At 38.7% G+C, this 17,110-nt stretch overlaps 1 protein-coding gene across 8 annotated transcripts in view; it reads right to left on the bottom strand.

Annotated features, from left to right (window-relative positions):
* LOC121645962 (muscleblind-like protein 1) overlaps positions 1 to 16,140 on the bottom strand; it is a 72,827-nt gene extending 56,687 nt beyond the window's left edge. For 2 of the 8 annotated variants that reach the window (XM_041994776.1, XM_041994772.1), the window contains exon 1: positions 15,968 to 16,140. The gene's annotated coding sequence lies outside the window, so the exon portion shown is untranslated. Of the gene's footprint in view, positions 1 to 454; positions 466 to 1,402; positions 1,465 to 9,210; positions 9,300 to 15,967 lie in introns of those variants that run through there. The other 6 variants (XM_041994778.1, XM_041994777.1, XM_041994779.1 and 3 more) reach the window with 6 other exon arrangements.
* Between the last annotated feature and the right edge of the window lie 970 nt (positions 16,141 to 17,110).

Consider the following 17,110-nt stretch of genomic DNA (forward strand, 5'->3'; position numbering starts at 1 on the left):
ATGAAAAGTCTACATAAAAAGTGGCGGCATCTTCTCCAACCAATCAAGTCACCTGACCAACCAAATGTGTTTGTGTCTGATGTTGTGACTTTTTGCTACAGCTAAAAACAAGATATATCAGACCTGCCACTGCTGAGCATTGTCACATCCAATCTAAATGAAATCAACCTAAGGGAGAATTCCTTTGGTTAGAATTCATAAGCAGAGAGATCCAATAAGACCCAATAAAACAGCCCTGTTGTCAGTCAGCTCATTCTATGACAGTGGATTGTGGTATGTAAGTCTACACTGATGCAGCCAGTTTTAGCTTTACATTCTGCTAAGCTTTGTCACTTCTATTTCCCACACTGTCAGACTCAATTCATTCTTCACCCTGTTGATACTCTGACACACTGGTTTTGCCTGATATTCTTTTAAGCTAGTCACTTTACTTCTAGACTGACAGTTTTCCAACCTGCCTCCTTCCCATCTCCAAATTTTTTTGATATTCTTTCCTTCTTTCATTGTCACTGTTCCAACAATATGATCCATCAGAGTTAAATCGTTGAACAAAAATCTTTTAAATTCTCCCTTCACATATTCACACTCACTCACACACACACACACACAAACACACACACACAAAAAACAAATGTTACACAGAAAAAGTCAAAGACGTGATTTCATAAATTACTGTAAACAGCTAAACAAAATATGTGAGTCAAGAGAGCAGTTATTTTTGAGAGACTTGTTTCAAATAACAGGATAACTTAAAAAAAGGATGGGCTGACAGACCAGCTGACAAACTGCTTTTGCCAACACTAGCATGACAACAAGTAATATATATTCAGGAGTTGGCTTAGGTTGGTGGCAAGACCATACTTTAACTGCACATCTTGATATTATTGTGAACGATTTGGCACCATTCATGTGGAATTCCACAGTTAACTCAAACCACATTTAGCCCTGCTTGTAAGAGCTATATACGGAGAAAGTAGGAGGGAAAAATGAGTGAACACAGGCCAGACATGTGAGCCACTTATTCACCTTGGGTGACTCCCTGTGGGAAAAAAGAACAGAAGAACAGGACAAGAGGGTAAGAAAGTTGGGTCTCCAGTGTTTGATTTTATATGACACCTTAAACAATGACCCAAGCAAGACAAACAGAAATTTGATGTAAGACAAGAGGAAGCAATTTTCTTCTAAATAAAACTTCCTAAGAGAATCCCAGTGTAAACCAATCATTCAACATTTCCTTGGAGTGGCTTTCTAGCAATGAAAAGCTCTTGTTTGTTTAGGCAGAAAGCTGACATTCCTTAAGTGTTGCCAATTCAGTGAAAGGAATATAGTTATTTTCTCTTTGGATCTTGGAAAATACAGTTAATAAAAGACAGATTATAAGAAATTATAAGAACTTCATTACCTTAAATTCTAAAACAGCCGGTCAAAAGTCTGGAAATGTAAGACGTACAACTTTCAAAAAGCAGCTGAAAAAGAGGAAGTACAGCAGGAGGAAGGAAAATGGAGGGAGGGAGGAAATTCAGTAGTGTGAGAGGTTAAAGGGCTCTGACTGCAGCAGCAAAAAGCAGATGCTGGAGGCTTCGTATTACACCGCATCACCAGCTGACCAGGATATCATCTATAAATGACCTCAGCTGCCCTTTATACTGATAGGAGCATTAGGGAAAGTTGGAATAAGAGAGGAGAGTTAAGAAGACCAGAGATGTGAACTGGAAAAGGATAGATGCTAGATGGAGAGTGATGAGAGGCAAACAGGAATGATTACCCCCAGCAAAGGTTAGTGTCAGGCAGTGAGACGGGGAAATTAAGGTGAGTATTGGTGAAAAAAACAAACAGGAGAAATCAGATGAAAAAGTAGGGAAGAACAGTTTTTTCCTTCCAGTTCAAAGCTGCTGGCGCTCTGCTATGATACCATGTCGATATTTCTCTTCTCTCGTCATGTATCTTTTTCTGATCCCCACCTGTTCTCTTTGCGTATTTTGCTTCACTTCTATCCTTCACCAGTTTTTGCTCTTTCTCCAGAAATTTTTCTTTTTAGAAATCTGCTCACCCTCTGTTGTGAGTTGCAACCAAGAGTATCATGTGACATAAACAACTCTGTGAACGTGGCTCGTCTTTTAATAGTAGCTGTCCTCATTTTATTCACCCACTGTCTCAGCCCCCTCTTTCTCTCCTTCTCACCGTCTCTCGTCTCAGTCCTTGTTCACACAACACCTTATGCTGCAGTACCACAGCGTGTGCTGCAAGGTCATCATCACCACGGCAACTGGATGAACCACGCTTAAAGCAAGGACAAAATGCTTAATGGTGTTGGGTCCAGCGTAATATTACAGCCATATGGCGAAAACTGTAAGAAAGACTCGGTCTACAAATGAAGTTGTGACATCGGAAGAGAACTGCCCCCTAAACTGAAACCAGCAGTTCTTAAAAAAGGGTAGCGAGTTGCCAACATGGTGCATCACGGTGAACTTCTGCCGCTAAATTCAGTCAAGTTAAAGGGGCAAAATGTCAAAAATATTTTGTTTAAAAAAGTTAAAAATCTTTAAATACACACTAAAGAACTTTTGCTAATTTCCCAGTAATGCTCTATTGATGGCTAATTCAGCATCCATCTGTCTGTACTGTGAGCTCTCTCCAGCTAGTAAAATACAGTCTTATCTTGATTCTTGTCTTATCTCTTGCTCTGTCTCTTTCTTTTTTTTATTTTCCTCTCTTCCTACAATAATGTCTTCTTGTGTTTCTTCACTGAATCAGACACGGTGGGCGTTTTCAAAACGGCCAGTATGTTTATATCCATTTGTTAGCATGTGGTGCGTACAGTGAAACTCAGCACAACGTCACACACCGCCCCAGATGGAAAAGTTGTTTGGTGTAGTTTCTCAGGATGCTGCTGGGCCATAAATGCACATTTTAAGATGCTGCTGTCAAGTCTGGAACGCAGCGTTTTAAGGTTGAAAAGTTACATAATGCATCTTTAAAAGGAGCTCAAATAAACTATAACAATATTAAAAAATTATTACAGTAGGGAGTCACAGATGCACAGGTATTCACTAAAGCTAGGATGCTAACCAACTAGAGCCATGTGCCTAATCCCACTTTTTACAGATATTAAGAGTGATTTTAACATTTAGTCTGCCCTAAATTCAGTCTTCAATCCAGAAACTGTTTTCTTTAATATGATTTATGATTTCACAGATGTTGCATGACAATAAATCAATGATCGTAAAAATAAACACAATGATGGCTGAAGCCTTTGGCTCTTAAGCAAAATTATTCCTCTTTAAATAACTGGCTGTGTTGAGGAAAACATATTAAAATTCATTACATAATTATTGTAATCAGTCATTCACTGTAGCTATTAATCAAACAAAGCATTAGTGGAGTTGTTTTAGTTTTTTTTTTATTTCCAGGATTTTAATATTAACATTGGTAAGGCAACTTTGCACCTTGTCACTGAGCAGGAATGTTGTCTGTTTGTATATTTCTGCACAGCGTCTTTATGGATCATGACAGCTTCCGTTGTTTTAACTATTTTCCCTGAAAGTTTGAGATGTGGTTCACTTGTTTGAAATTACAACACCAACTCTGTGTCAGTCAAATGGACATGCTCTGCCCTGCCCAACCAGGTCTGTGTGCCTGTGACCAGCTGATTCTGTCCAAGAGTGGCGTTCCAGTTACATTTTTTTCTTTACTGCATTTGAGGTTCGCCTGTCATTTATAGAACATACCTGAATTGTTTACTGTGGTTTTTATTAATAAAAGCATTTTTTTTTACTTTAATTCATGCTGTATTTGATTACCTTCAATAAGGGTTTAAAAGAAAAATAAATAATGATCACTGATGTAAGCTTTATGCAGCTTTTTGCTTTTATGTCATTCATTTGTTACCTAATTGCAGAATCTCCAACATTTTTAAGTAATTAAAAATATTAAAATCTAATAAATTACTAAACAATAGGAAGTATGCAATAATCTTTCATCTATTTAATTTAAAAACCAGCATCCATAAAAATCATAATTGATATACTCAACTTTTTCCTTTTGGAAAACCCCATTTCTATAAAAACTGGGATTTGTTTTGTTTTGTTTTGTTTTTCAATGAAACAAAAACACAATTCTGTAATTTGTTGTGCTGAATCACTCAACCTTCCAAGAAAAGATGTCAACTCAGTACATGTCTCTGCAGTTCTACTAAACACCTCTTCATCAATGGTAACTTCGTATGAATGCCAGTCACTCATTCTGTGGTCACTGATACACCCCCATACCATCACAAACCCTGGCTTTTGCCATAACAGTCAAGATGATGTTTTTCTGAAAATGGCTTTTCAAAGCACTACTGAGCAAAGTTTATTGATTAAGGTTAAAGTGACTGTTTCCCATTTAGTGCCACCTAAGGGTTCAAAGGTCATATTCATCCAACATGGGCTTTATACAAAGAGATTCCCTCAGACTTTCCAGAATACAATATTATCCACTGTAGATGTTGAAAGACCAATGATTCTTACATCTTGTTTTAAAAAGTGAAACTTTTTTTTTTAATTGATTGGTGATATTTTGATTGAGTTTGCAAGAAGTGGTCAAAAATTATTTATTCTTCCATAAAAAGCTAAACCTTTGGAAGATGTTGCTTTTATACCCAATTATGACACCTTCATCTTTCACAATTAATCTGTTGGTCGTAGTCTCTTCCAGCAGTATTATAGGTCCATTTTATTACAGGTCAATCCATTTACTTGGAAAATCTGCTTCGTTTGGGGTATTGTGAAATGGGCAAACGAGTTCTGATTTCAGTCAGACAAGCGGACTTGGCCCCTCCTACAAACACAAGTCTTGGTTCGCTTCAAGCAGACAAAAACAGGAAGCAGACTATAAAACAAAGTGCATTGTGGGGTCAGCGTACAGAAATGGCTCGCAGTCACACATGAAGTAATTTGAGAAAAGTTCTAATAGAAATCTGATCAGTCCAAAACTGCTAGGGTCTGATGCAGCTCCATGTTTAGCTGTTAAGTATCAGAAACGGAAGTCCACCTTCTTTTTCAGCTTATTCAGTAATTTTTGGTGCAGCGCTGCCTCTGGCAGAGAGTGGAACACATTATTTAAAAGGTCTGTTTCCCTCCACCACACACAAACAAGCTTGAGATTTTATCAAAGCGTGATGCTTATTTGGCAATGACATTGCTTTATCATGACATTTCCACAGAATGCAACACTGGGGTAATGTTATCCTTTATTGCATTTCCTACACAAGCATTAATATTGACCATAAACCATGAAGCAGCAGATGTGCATCAACCATTATATTGCTATTCAACGCACAACCGAATGAAGCATGTATGCATATGTGCAGCTATTTTTCATGCTCTCTCTATCTCACACACATAAAGTCAGTCTACATTACGACTCCTTCCCCTCTGTAAGGCAAACAGAGGGACGAGAGCAGTCAAGTGGCACGTGCGCAATCTGTCGTCTGCACTGTGATATCAGTGCAAGTGTTTAAAAAGCCTAATATGTACACAGAGACAGAGTGTGAAACATTTATAGTGGAATAGAGATGTGAGATCACACATATTTAAAGATGTTTACTTGTTTGAAGTATGGCTTCAGATAATTATATGTTTTCTACATATTTGCATACATATAGGTTTGCATGTGCAAGTGCATTTTTTCTGCCACCTCCACTGCAGTGTGGCTACCTGTTGTGATGCCACTGTGGTGTAATGCAGCGACAGCAAGGGTGTCATTGAGTTCATGGACATAAACCAACCCACTGCCAGACTAGTCTGCTCCCCTCAGGAATAGCAATGGAGGAGGTGTGTGTATGACTATGTGTGTGTAAGAGTGTGGGTGGGAAGATTGAAAAAGATAGGAAAATGGCTAGAAAGAGAGGAAGACTCACAGAGAAAGAAAGAAAGAAAGACTGAGACATTGAGTGATAGATTTCCAGGTGATGGAGATGTTATAGCTAGAAGGAGGGGGTGGAGGGGTGGGGGGCATGTGCCCCACTTTGAAAAACAAGCTCCCTAGTGTAGATTCACCACTTCGGTATGTGGGAATTGAAGCACAAGGATCATTACCACTTATGAAAAAATTGCAAACAGCCACACACACACACATTCATTTCTACTATTTTTCTTGCTCTTACACATATATTCCTGGACAGGCATGAAAGCATGAATGAGAGAATGAATAAACAAAAAGATGAGAGACTGTGATAGACAAATGGACAGACAGGTAGACAGAAGGCAGGCACATGTGGTATGGCCTACGAATATCAGCACAGAAACATTCAGCAAATAATGGGATGGGAACAGACTGGGAAGGAGGTTTCAGACAGAGAGAGGTACAATGAGGACAGGAAGAAATATTAGAAGACACTTGGGCTGTGGAAAATACTTGACTGGACTGGTGAGAAACAGATGGCTGAAAAACATATTAACACATTTGTTTTGTTGTTTTTTTTTAACATTCCAGAGTCTGGAAATTTATTTATTTTTTTTATCAAATCAGGAAATACCAAAAAAGTGGATGCTCCTCAAAAGAAAATACTCACACTCAGCTTTCCAAATCACACACTCACGCAGAATCTGTTACTTGTCATCAGAATAGCATTCGGCCAAACGGGATAATCTGTACTCTTCAGCTGTCTATGACCACTGATTCAGTTTGACACCTTAATCTGTGGAAATCACAGAGGGCTCCTCCATGGAGCCAACTGTATTTACTATAGATTACATCTTCCACTAGTGTGCATTAGTCTGGTGACAGCTTTGCAGACTGCAGGGAAAACAGCAATCATACAACATTGACTGACTCCCTGTGATTTTGCTACTCGCCAAATGGCCTCATAGGACTCCCAAAACCATTTGTCTGAGCGGACCTCTATCTGCCACGTGTATAATCTGTGTCAAAATTCTGAGGCTTGGGAATCAGTGTCATCTTCTCTCACGTTCTCCTGCTGTCACCTTGATCAAAGTATTTACTTTTTCTTTGATAACTGAATAATGCAAATCAGGCTAAAAGCAAGCTCATGTGTTTGCACATACACGTTCATTCCTCCACACAAACGCAGAGCTCATCAGCATTCGACAGACTGCTCTGTGACTGCCGAGGACAGCAAGGAGATGACATCACTTCCACAGGACAGATTAGTTGGGTGATGGAATTAGAAGGAGGAGCATAAGACAAATTCATTAGAGAAATGTTTAATGTTTTAAAATGAACACTGCTGAAAGCTTGTATGCTGTTCTGTAATTCATCCGCCTCCTTTCTTACACAGCCAGGTGATGCGAGATTCACAGCCTCTGCGCTCTCTCTGTTGTATACTCTAATGACCTTGTAGATCTGCCTGCTCTGATCTGAAGAGAAGTTTTTTTTTTCAACCGACTGGGAGCCAGACACAGAGAGAAACACAGTGAGCCTTAATAAAGCCCAAAGACAAAGTACGAGGCAAAAAGCTGCAGAGACATAAAGACATGAGGGTGTAAAACTGTGAGATTAGTGGGTGAAAGGGGTTTGTAGAAAAAAACAATAAGAAAATTCTAGATAAACACAGTATATATTACAGCATCAGTTTTGTACATAACATCACATTCAGTGATGACTTAGTGAACCTTATTGCAGAAAATAATAATATTAATAAAGTAGTAGTTGTACCAGGGAAAAATTCTGGCCCTAATAAAGAATCTGTCCCATCTCAACATGTTGTGCTTCTGGAATAAACCATTTAAAAAATCTAAAACATTTGTTTCTCCATCTTTTATGTTATGTTATGTTCTGTTCCAAGCAGCCCAGAACCCCGTTAGCAGTCCACAGACAGCTCTTAGTAGCAGTGTCTCTGCAAAGTTATTCAAAGACTAAGCATCACTAAGTACTTTGCAAAGATTAACAAAAAACTAAGAATGCATCAGACTAATTTCTGTACTGCTACCTCTGACTAAAATATATTAAATTTGTCATTTCAACAAAATTTGATTTTATCTCCAGTAATTTGTTGATAAACAGTATTATTCAGGAGGTCAGTGTTTCATGTGCAGAACAGATCTTTTAAAAATAATTCTTTGTACCCTTAACTTAAATGATTTTCCTTTCCAATCCTTGTTTAGGCACCTAAACAATGTTGTTCTGTTTAGGCATTGAAAACTTATTTGGCTCCTTATGGTAAAAAAAAATCTCCATTCTTTAGGTGACAGCGATAATGAATTATGTTCATAAAATAACACGTCAATCTGATGCAGGCAACATCGAAACCTCCGACTGATGCACATCACTGTCAAAGTCCCATTTTGTCCTCACTGAAAACTGCACACAGTTTGTTTCCATCAATAAAATGGTTTTCATTTGATGACTATTTTACAATTTACCACAAGGCTCCCTCCCAGGCTAGTCCCAAGTCCCCAATTCATTCCATAAAAGTGTGACAGAAATGTTGCAGCATCTTTAATTGTTTCCTAAATTTATGTTTCTTGATGGAAGCGAATTTTGCTAAAGACCACTCCCCATAACTCATATGACCTCCTTTTACTTGGTATTTATTCAACATGAAACTTTCACTAATTTTCTTTTTCTTCTTTAATGCTTTTTTTTCTTTTTCCTTCTTGTGTTTGTGTTAGTATGTCAGCCAACTACAGACAGCCCAGGTGATGCTGAATTTTGAATCATTTCCTGAGGGCAGCTGAAGAGTAAATATCAGTAGTCATGCTATTATAGAGGAGGAGTGTGTAAGAAATATGATGTGTAAGAATAAGACAGTATGTGTGTCTCTGTTTTTTAATCATCATTGCTAACACTGCTTGTCACAGAAAGACAAGAGACTGAAACAAAGTGTGTATTCCTGAACACTGAATGTGTGTCAGAGTGTGTGCAAACTACTCTGCTGAACATTACACACTAATGCTACCTGCTCTTTTGTCTCCTCAGCTTTTTATCCACATTAGAATTGCCCCAAGTCAAACTACCAACCATTAGCGTGACGGTGGCAATCTGCATTTGTACACAGATATGCGCACACACTTACGGTCAGACATACATGCCTCATTCAAACACACAACTATATATAACACACACCATCCAGATGGTGAATAAAAAACGTTAGATGGCAGAAGGAGGTAAAAAAAGTAAGCACTGGCGAGTGAGTTTTGTGTAGAAACAAACACGAAGTAACACACAGCTCACACACACACATAAACAGTGTAAACAGCAATGACTTACTGTATCTCTGCAAGGACTCATCTGACTGCTGCTAAGTGCAGTATGGAAAGCAAAAACCTCATGCTTGCTTCACGGCACTCCTCTCTTTCACTCCCTGTCACTGCCCCCTCCTTCTTCCTCTTTTCCTTTGCTTTCACCCTCCCCTGCTGCTTTTCCTTCCTCCTCCTCCTTCTCCTCCTCCTTTTCCTCCTTCCCTCCTTCCCTCTTGGCAGAGCTTTACTGTATTGAGCTACACCAGTCCCCATATAAGGCAGCACAGCTAAACATGTCACACATAATTTATCCACAGCAGGCTGCAAGTTCACCTTTCACAGCTCACACTTGGATCGTATGCAAAAGAGGGAGGAGAGGAAAGGAGGGCGGGCAACATAGGGGAACGGACCAACTTTTAATGTCAACAGCCACGTTCCTACCATTTTACACTGTGTGTGTGTGTGCATCTATGTGCAAGCATGTATGTTAACAAATGCTGATAATCAGACCGTGAAAATGCTACCAGAAACCAAAAAAAGAAATTCACTTGCACCTTTTCTCCACCATCTGTCTGCAAGAAGTAAATCTTCTACAGACGCTGTTTGTGAAACCTGTCCACCTGCACACCCACATCTCTGCTCTCCCTATCCATGCTACAACCCTTAAAACATAACTGACAGAGTGAAACTGCAAGAAAAAGGGGAGTGAAAAAGAAAAATAACTATTTAATTTTCTGATTCAAAATGAAAGATGCTGCATGTGAGAGTGAAACAAAGGTGAGATTAAAAAAATATATGTCAGCATACAACATCCCTCCTGAGTGCTTTGTGGTTATGGCGGTGAGCATCAGTGCAACTCCCCCTGATGACGTGTCATGTTTCGCACAGTCAATGACTTTAAAAATATATGCTTAGTGACCACTCTTCGACCATTTATTTATTTATTTTCAATTTGCAGCGTTATGAAACACTTAAAGAGTACTACACAGACAACATTTGTGGTGAAAAGATGGATAAAGTAAAAGCTGAGATCAGAGAGAAAGACAGATTGGGAATAATAATAGCTGCTCTTGAGTAGTAGCAGTGCTGGCTGGTATTCTCCTCCCTCCTCCACAGCTTCAGTCCACTCACAGGACAGCAAGAGTCACAGCTCTGTTGCCATGGCGTCTAACTCCATCAAACACTACGTCAGGTGCATGTGTATGTGTGTAAGCATGTGTGATTGTTGTGCTTGTCGAAGTGTGTGTGTGTGTGTGTGTGTGTGTGTGTGTGTGTGTGTATGACAAGTGGGTGTTACCAGGTGACTCAGAGCCACATCACCGGCTGTGGCTGCAATATATCAGGTTGTTTGGAATTTATCACTTTATTGGCTTGTGTGTTCATGTGTTTGTGTGCATGTAAGAGTGTAAGAGAGAGGTGTTGATTGAACAGCAGCCTGCAGCCTGCCCTCAAAAGCACCTATGATGGATCTCTGAGCTGCTCTATGTGTTAATGTTGAGTTCCAGCTTCTATAAATATTTATCAGTTCGCTCATAGAATAGAAGCGACACACCACAGAGGCCGCTTATGGGAATTTCGATCTTAGAGTTGGCAAACCATTGTCTTGTGCCCAAAAAAGGCCCTGCAGTTGCCTTACAGGGTTATGCTGAACTGTGAACAGGATGCGGTGTCTCCAAGTGTGTGCATGTTGTATAGCGACCATCTAGTAACCAGATGGACTCTTTTACACTTTGGTAAAGCTGAACTTTGTGAGATGACTATATTATGCTCTTGAAGAAATATTTATTGTCATCTCGTTTAGAGTACGTATGTTGTTGATTTATGGTAAAATATTAAAGTATATAATGGATTCAAAATGTTACTTTGGGAAAGGTAAAATAATACTTTTAGTAGGATTTATTCAGAGGTCTAAGAAAAGCCACAGACATTAGCCTTTAATGATTGTTTGAAATACTGTTGTTATCTATTCAAATAAGATAACTTTTCATGGAGTTTCAAGCAAAATGGTAAAACGTCCAATATTACTTTTGTCTAACATGTAGCTCTTATTTGGTCACTGTCATGAAATCATTGTGCTTTTTAGCTACTAAATTCACTCCATTTCTCAGCTAGTCTCTTCAGTTTTGGTTATGTTTTAGCTAGTCACTGACTTTCTAATCTTAATATCTTTGCAAGCAGAATGTGTCTTGAACATTTATAAACTCTGTGAGGTGGAATTAGGATAGCAACAGCAGTTGAATAATCTTGCAAAAAAAATTACAATATATGTTATTGTATATTTAAAATATTTCCTGCATGTTGCCGCTTATATTAGTGTTCCAGTAATGTACCTTTAGTCTTTAAATGCTGTGTGTTTGACACGTCCTTATCCAACAGAATTTACTGCCTATAGCCCTTTTTATACTGCCAGTTGAGAATCTGCTCTCGTAACACATTACCACCTTGACAGAGAGGGGAGACGAAGGGGTCAAAGTTGATGCACCAGAAATGCACCTTTAAGCCAGACGCAAAGAAGTAACAGAGCTAATTGGTGCAAATGTGTTAAGCAAGAAGTACTGCATTGCTATCGGCTTCCCACAGAGGACGTGGCATGATAGGTTTCATTTTAGCACCTATGTTAACAGATTAGAGCATTCATGCCAGATGCATGAGAGAAATTCTAGAGTTTAGATGTTGTGTCTTTTTTAATCACATGAAGTAAGTGTAAGGAAGTGGTGCACTGTATAAAAACATTTGCTGGTCATCATAGTGAGTCAGCAGCTCTATAATATTCATTGCAATTTCAGAATCACTGACTATAACTCCTTAAAATTAACTATTTTTACTGCACTGTTGCTGATTTTTGTTGCAATCATCTACTATTAAATTGCATTGGCAACTCGTCAGAAATAAATGTTGACTGAATCTACAGTAATTGTTGCCTGGAATTGTATATCATTCAAATGTCAGGAAACTTAGCTTTCTAATGGTGTATAACATATGTAGGTACTTAGAAGGTAGACTGAGTTATATACATATTTTTTGTCACGTCCCACCCATGGGACATCTGGCAGCAACACGTTAATACAACTTACTTCTGAAAGTTTTTTAGTTAATTTTGGCAACTGAAGTTACTGACTGGTAATTGAGTGTTCTGAACTTACAGCTTCATGTATTCACTTTCTGGTCACATTGATAGGATGCAGGTATAATGTGTTAAAAATGGTTTTGCAGGCATTGCAGCTGCAGCAGAAATATTGTTGGCATGAAATAAATATGTAGCTTCAGACATGCAGTTCAGCAAAGCACACATCACATTTCCAGTGTAAAACATTACTAGTATTGCTAGTTCTGTCACTGATTAAGTTACCAATCTTAAGAATTGGTAACACATACTGACGTAATGTTGATCTACATTTGATTGGTCTGTTTGAATTACCACAGGAAAACAGTGGCAGTTAAACGAGGACAATGTGATGTGGCACTGTGCGTAAACGACTCAGCGGCTCAGCTTAAGGCAACTAAACAACTTGACTAGATCTGCAAAAGGTCACCTATATGTCTACTGGTCTCCATATTTACAACTAATCCTTAGTTCCCATTTTTTTTCTGGTAAGGTCAGGCTGGTCTGTTTAGCCTTTGGCATAGGACAGCTGCTTTAAGATTTTCTTCTCAAAGTCTCAGAGTGGGGGGAAAATGTACTAAAACAGCCATGGGGCAGAATATTAAAACAATACTCAAGGTATGATCAGCATATTAAAATGCTCTGCACACTTGAGATGAATGGCAGGCTAAGGTTATAATCTTTTGTTTAACTGTTGTTTTTTATTACATGTAGTAACAGGAGCTTCAATTGGGAGAGAAATATTTATAATTGCTGAACAAATCTGTAAAACTCTCTGCATTGTGAATTAATGTATAAAAACACTGCAGGAGATCAATAACCCTGTCAATGTTGAGCAGTATTAACTGTGATTTTAAATGTATACTTCAGTGAAGGTGCTTTCCAATGACAGGCTTTTAGTTTAAAGGCAGAGACACAGCAAGGAAGAAACAAGAAACAGTCAAAAAGGTTTTAGACTTGCTGATAATTGCTGCAATGGCAGTAAATTAATGCACACTAAGGTGCCTGCTCAGTGCTCTGCTGATGTCTGTGTACTGAGGAGAGAATGAAAGGCCTTTGAGGCGCTGCGCTCTAATACAAGTCTGTGTCCCTCATTCTGACCACATCAAAAAGAGGTCATGGACTCTTGAACATGTGTCATTTGTGTTCTGGACCATTAAAGAGAGGAATGAGGAAAAATCTTGGGAAAAAGAACAAAGACCAGGGATGAAATTGGATGAAGAAATCTGGATCTATATATCACCCCTGATTCATTCTGATGAGCAAATCCAGAGCTGGACCAAGAGCAAAGGAAGAGCATCACATATCTTACAACATGGAAAATTCCAACAGGGCAACCTGATGTGACTCTACCAGGTTTTCAACATTCACAGCAGACCTGTGAACTGTTGTTGAGTTTCTAATCATAAACGCATGAACTTGCAGAGCCTCTGTCTTTAAATCAAATCTGAACAGCTTTGTGTGCTGGATCTAACTTATTCTGTGGTGCCCATTGTTGACTCCAGTGGAAAATGAGGGAATCCGTCACAGAAGAGCAGTAAAATATATGAATGTGGTTTTTTTTTTTTTTTTTTTTTTTAACCTTTTAAAACCCAACGGCCCCCAATTGGAGGACTTTAAGAACAAATGCTAAAATTGCCATTTTGGGGCCTAAACTGTAATAAAACATCTCTAATTTTGTTCTGCCTCACTCTTTCAGAGGTGACCTTTGCAGGAATAATGTTCACAAGGTTTAGAGCTACAGCTGCAATACTTAAAAGTGATATTCACATTTCTCCTGAAAGTGTTTGGGGAGTGTTTCTAGGTGAATTTGGGACTTTTTTCATTTGTGCTACATGCCATCTTTATTTATTCTTCGCCAGTAACATAAATACTGATATTTACACATTTTAACAAAGTCTGCCTTCTGCTATGACTCTATTAGTATTGAACCAGACCGTATGGTTGCAGAAAGTTTCTCATTTAAATATTGGTATGCAAATTTTGAGCAGAGGCTTAAAAGATAGGCACAGGGCTCAAAGGGTAAAAACTTATTAAACTCTACAAGTAACTCCTAATGTTGCTCCAGAATTACTAAGAATGGCTGGATTTGCTATTTTAAGACAATTTTTTTTTTTTTTTTTTTTTTTTTTTTTTTACATTTACAGTACCACTTGACAACCTATATACCAAGGGAGACTTTCAGTCACATACATGTGCACATCTGACTGCTTTAAGCATCCACTGAATCATTGCAGAGTACAGTAAAACATAGAGATATTTCTGTCATAAAGGTTTCTTGTGGATAATTCTATTAAAAATGAACACAGATAGTGGAGGAAATCGCTTAATGAAAGAATCCATAATAAAAAGAGGAGCTTTTAGATTTTTGACAGGTGGATTTCTGCAGGGTAACAGCAAACAGAAGTGGGACTCTTTCTTTAAATAGAGATAAACTGAATATTTAAAAGACTTTTTTTTCATCTAGTCTGCATTATATTTTTTTCTGTTCATTTCCCAGGTCACAAAGCTCTTTAAATAGTCTGAAAATGTTCAGTAGAAACAACTACATCCACATAAAATATACTGTCAAGGGGTGTACACAAAAGTACAACTGTCTCAAAGCTTTTTAAGCCTTTAAGTGATACAAGTAATCTAAATAAAACTGCCTCAAATCTGAGAAAATATCACCTGCATTTCTACCCATGCATTTGAAATAAGGGTTAAATTTATAAATTATCTGCTTTATTTCTATATAATCCTTAATATTGGTCCTGTGTTGTATTTCCACATTGCAGTGTTAAAACAAGACTTTATGACATGGCCCAGGGAGGGTTGAAATGTCTCATTTGAGTATTGGACTAATAATGTTTAAGAGTCCCTGCCCTGAGCTGCTGCAATCACGCTTTTCCAGCCTGCCTCTGTTGCAACTGATATGGTCACGAGCCTCAACGGCAGTTAAACCACAAAATGACCCATAACAGAGAAGCCGCCCTTTTACCTGCCAGCTCACTCTGGTGTTATATAGATACCTTAAAAAATAGATTTTTTATTTATTTATTTATTTTTGTTTTTTGTTTTTTTGCATACACTGTTGTGGTGGATCCAGCAGCTATTGCTTTTGTAACTTAATCCATACAAGGCTCTTTAGTCATTTATGTCATTAAAGTGAAACTAATTCCTTATGAGCGTTCTTTTAAAAACTGTTTGCGATTAAACATTTGAAGCCAATTTTTTTTTTTTTTTTTTTTTTTTACTTTTCTTTAAAATGAACCATACTGTTCAATTCTATCACACAATTGATACTTTTCCTAAACGTTAGTCCTAATAGTGTCCACAAGCACTCCCATCACCTAAGCACATGCAAAATCTTCCAGAGCATGTATAAATTCAGCTACAGTTAAACAATATCTGCAGTACTGAGAAAAATACAAAAATAAACCCAAAGACAGACAAAAACTCTTGTGCATGACAGCTATTCAGGTTATTTTCTCTTAAGAAGATATTTCATTTTCAACATGACAAAAAGAAAGCAATCACCAGCAACAGGCAAGGAAGTTGTCTGAAGCATAACATGTCAAATATTAATAACACCCTGGCATCTAGCTCTCTGCTCTCCTCTCACCGGACAGAGACAGACACAGAAACAGATCCTCTTGTAAAACCAGCAGCCATCTGCACAGTCAGAGCAAAGCCGTCTTACCTGCCTGCTTCTCTGTGTTATTTCTCTTGTGCTCGGTCTTGGTGTATGGCTGCGTGTGCGCTCACACACACACAACCCCTCAAACAGGAACTGATGAATCTGCACGACTTCAGCCCTGCAGCATGCAGTGCATTATGGGGTTTCACTCTCTCCGCCTATCCTCCTCTCTCTGCTGGCTCTGTGTAGAGGGGGATGTCCTCGCCTCCTGTCTGGAGAGAGGAGGGCGAACACACACACGGCATGTCCAAACACACACACGATGCAGAAGCAACCTCATGATGATGACGACTGCCGCGGCTTTGGTTACCATGGCAACAGCCTCCCTCCCCCTCCTTGCTCCCATACTGTAGCTCAGGCTATCTCTAGGTGTATTCTGTATGAATAGCAAAATACATTCTGAAAAGTATTTCAAAGTGTGTTCGTTTGCTTTTTAGTTATAAAATTTTGAGCCTGAGCCAATCAGAAATGAGGAAAGACTCATGTGAACATGTGCTCTCTAACTGTTGCTTCTGCCCTTCGAGATAAAGAGGGGGTAGTGTATAGTGAGAAGGAACAGACACACACTGAGTGTTTATATGCATGCAGTTGCATCTCTGTGCTTGTGTGTTGGTGTGATGGTTACAGGAAGCAGGCTATGGTTCCTGTTTATGGTTTCTTTCCTCTTTTCCATTGCTGCTGCCAGTGAACAGAAGCCTGCAGCCCTTTGATAATGCACATAAAAGTCATATTAGCAGCAACGGATTGACCTTTAAAATGAATGGGTCATATACTCATATACATACGAAAATCGACCCAGTGTCATTAGTTCAGTTTTCATGACTGCTTATATTCCTGGAGGTTGGTTTTAACCCTTAAGTTAGTGGGCTGATGAATAATCATAACAGAAGATCAATGAACTGTTAAGGCAGAGAATGCCGCTAGACAGAAAAAGAGCAGTAAGAAAGAGGGATGGTGAGGAGAGATAAAGGAAAGGGAATAAGAGTAAGGGAGAAAAAGAGATGAGATCACCTCTCTGGTGTCTCCCATGGCGACAGAGTGGGTGGAAGGCCGAGGCTGTCCTTCAGGCCTTGCAAATCAGCAACTCACTGCTGGGTCCCATGAAGCATCCAGTAGCCATTACACCAGTAACCTCCACCACTCTTT

The sequence above is a fragment of the Melanotaenia boesemani genome, chromosome 9 (genome assembly GCF_017639745.1).
Source record: "Melanotaenia boesemani isolate fMelBoe1 chromosome 9, fMelBoe1.pri, whole genome shotgun sequence".
NCBI lineage: Eukaryota > Metazoa > Chordata > Actinopteri > Atheriniformes > Melanotaeniidae > Melanotaenia > Melanotaenia boesemani.